We start from the raw sequence: 3,164 nt of genomic DNA, 5'->3' as shown, positions 1-3,164 counted from the left end.
CCTATTCACTCGCTTCTCCCAAGTGTCTCCATCTTTAGTCTAAACGAGAGCAAACCCCACCAGTGTGTGCTTGGGTTGGTCTCCTGCCCCTGGCACCGCAACTGTCCCACCTCCTCTACCAGGACTGGACGCTGCAGGTGCCCTCACTGGGCTCTCCGGGTCAGGGAGTCCCCACCTGGCCTCCTCTGCTGGCCCAGGGAGGAGGAGGCCCCAGGATGCCACTCTCCTCGAGTCCTGCTGGGCTGAAACCCCAACCCCGCTTTGCTCTTCCGCTGTGGGCGGCCCCTCTCGTCCTCGAGCTCTGTAATTAAGTCCACATTACTCCTTTGATCAGCCGTCATCACTGTTGACAATGGCCTGGCCTTCAGAGCAGGACTGGGCGGGCGGCCCTCCCCAGCCGTCCAGGAGGCCTGTCTGTGGGCTGGGAAGCCATGCCCAGTGCCCTCAGCACCTCGTTCCTTGTCGTCTCCCCTCCCCCATCCTGGGCCATGTGCTATGCCAGCCCAGGACACTGGCCCAGTTCTGCCAAGACGCACGTGGGGACCCCGGGGCTGCTGGCCCTGCTGCGGCTGCACGGCCCCACATGCTCCCTGGGCTCCTGTTCCACCTCCCTCCTGCTTGCTATTCCTGCCCCTCTGCCCATCTCAGTGCCCTCTCCCTGCGGGCCTCCCAGGCCAGCTTTCGGCTCCGCCCTCTGGCTCTAGGATGTGGGGGTCCTCCTCTCTAGAGGCTCAGGTACTGCGGGGACCACACTGAGGCAAAAGCTTCCTCTGAACTGTGAAGGCCCGTTGGTTCTCTCTAGGCCTTCCAGAAGGTTCCTTCTGTTCTTCAGAATGCAGCACCATGGACACAGTGGGGCAGGGCAAGGCAGGCAGGCTCCCTTCATCCCACCCTGACCTGCAAACTTGGCTGTTGAGGACGGCTGCTGGGCCCTTGTGTAGTCACGCAGCTGCACTTGTGGGTGGCCCTGAGAAGGCAGCTCTCCCTAGCCTCACAAAAAGGCAGAAATGGAGACCCCACGTGGGTATGCACACCTGCAGTGGGGCTCGGCCTCCCCGGCTCCAGCAGGCTCCAAGCTGCCACTCCCTCCCTCTGGGACCCTTGAGCCACGGCTGCAGCACCATAGGCTGGTCCTGCCTGGCTCGGCCAGGCTCACAGGTGTCAGGTCTGTGGTTGACGGTCAGCGTCTGCAGCTCAGACACACCCCTGCGCAGGCCACTCCCATGCCTAGTGGCCCATGCGGAGTCTCCAGGTGGACATCTGATGTCCAGAACCTCTGCACTCGGAGCCACCAGAATCAAGCCCCGATGTCAGAGCCCAGTAGGCTCCAGATCCTGGCCCAGCTGCAGGTGCTGCCATGCCCTGGCACTAGCACTGCCTGTCAGTGCCGACCTCTCGGACCCATGGCTGGACCCACTCCTCCTCGTCACGCCCACCAAGCTCTAGGTCCTAGGTCCTGCTCGGGCTCTGCTCAAAGGCTTGTTTACACAGGCCTCCTGGGTGTCAGAGCACAGCCCAGGTCCTGTGGCCCACAGGGGGTCAGCATCCCGGAACCGACCCCAGCGGGCTTCCTGCCTCCTCCAGGCCCCTCTGGTCACAGGCAGTGCTCACGCTCAGTCTGGCTCTCGTGGGGCCAGTGCCCTCAATGTCACCATCCACAGAGGTCTGGACCTCTGGCCCGGCTGTCCCTCTGTGGCCTGGACCTGCAGCACGCAGGCACCCCTCCTGGGCGCTGTCCCCTCGGTGATGAGCTGGGTGGTTTAGAGCAGCTTGTCAGGATGATGGACACACGGGAACAGGCACAGGCAGCCACAGGGGTGACACAGAGATGACACAGGCAGGACGGCTCCTCGTCAGCAGCAGGGCTAGTGCCACAGATGGGGCCCGGGTGACGAGGCAGCCAGGGACCACCCTGGCCCTCTGGGGTTCACGTTGCAGGGCAGGCCCAGAGCCAGGCAGGAGCTCATCGTCCCATGAGGGGTCCAGCCTCCGTGGGGGGAGGGCGCACTGACCTCCGTGGTCCCTTGGCATGAGGGCAGTGCTGAGAGTCACCGGGGAGCCGTGCTCTGAGCTGGCAAGACGCCCTCACCGCAGAGGTCCTGGGACACTGCCGAGGGGATGGTTGTCACAACAGGGAGACGGCACGGGGGTGGGAGGTGGCGGGAGACGCAGGGCATGGCTGCTGTAAGACTCAGAGAGCCACCAGGGCAGCTCCCGCGCCCCGCACCTTCAGAGGGGCCTGAGCTGCGACCCCCAGGACCTGAGGGGCGCGTCCCGCCATAGGAGCCACGCAGTAGCCAGCCCAGGGCTCCCAGTTGGGCTCTGTACCTGCCATGGAGGTCTGAGGCTCCCCACGCCTGAGTCAGGGAGAGCTCCCGCACAGAGGCCAGGCATCTGCCACGGAGCAGCGAGCCTACAGCCCCAGTGCTCCTGCCGCCTGCCAGCGGGCTCACGTCCTTGCCCTGAGCAGGGCTGTGGACCTCAGGAGAGGGAAGTGGGGTCCTGGGCGCTGCCGGCCTGGACAGCTGGGTGCAGAGTAGCGTCTGTGGCTGCACCCCAGGTTTTGTCGCCTGAACCCGCTGGCCGCAGAGCCCAGAGTGAGCCTTGAGCCTGATTCCCCTGGACAGCAGGGCCGGGAAGCCAGGCCGACACGCGGGCCTGCACCCAGGGCTCTGGACTCCAAGGAGCTGGGGTCGCGCTCCCTCCCCTCTCTGACTCCCTTTCTAAAGCTTTCATGGCGGAGTCTTCTGGTCTAGACCAGGGCAGGGGCAGGATGGAGAGAAGTGTGTGACCTTCATTGCTTTGGCCGTGCTGGACTTTGCCCTCCTGAGCCCAAGCTACGGGCCCCTTCTCCCTGGCCGGGCCCTCCCGCCCTGGCTGTGGTGCCCTCCTGCTATGTCTCCCCACTCTCCTGGGCCTCCAGGAAGCCATCATGGTGAGGGTGGGCTAGATCACAGTGGCAGGCTGCCCCCAATACCTGGTGCTATGACCATCTGGTTGCCCAGCCTGACCCTCCCCTGCCCAGCCCTGCCATCCCCTCCACCCCCCGTCTTCCCCTCTCCTCCTCTCCTGTCCCCTCTTTTCTCCTGCCCTCTTCTCTCCCCTACCCTCTCCCCTACCCTCTGGTGGTGGAAGGAGCTGTTACCTTCCAAGATGCAGGAATG

This window comes from Tupaia chinensis, unplaced genomic scaffold (genome assembly GCF_000334495.1).
Source record: "Tupaia chinensis unplaced genomic scaffold, TupChi_1.0 Scaffold000132_1, whole genome shotgun sequence".
Taxonomy (NCBI): domain Eukaryota; kingdom Metazoa; phylum Chordata; class Mammalia; order Scandentia; family Tupaiidae; genus Tupaia; species Tupaia belangeri.
This window is presented reverse-complemented; position numbering follows the sequence as displayed.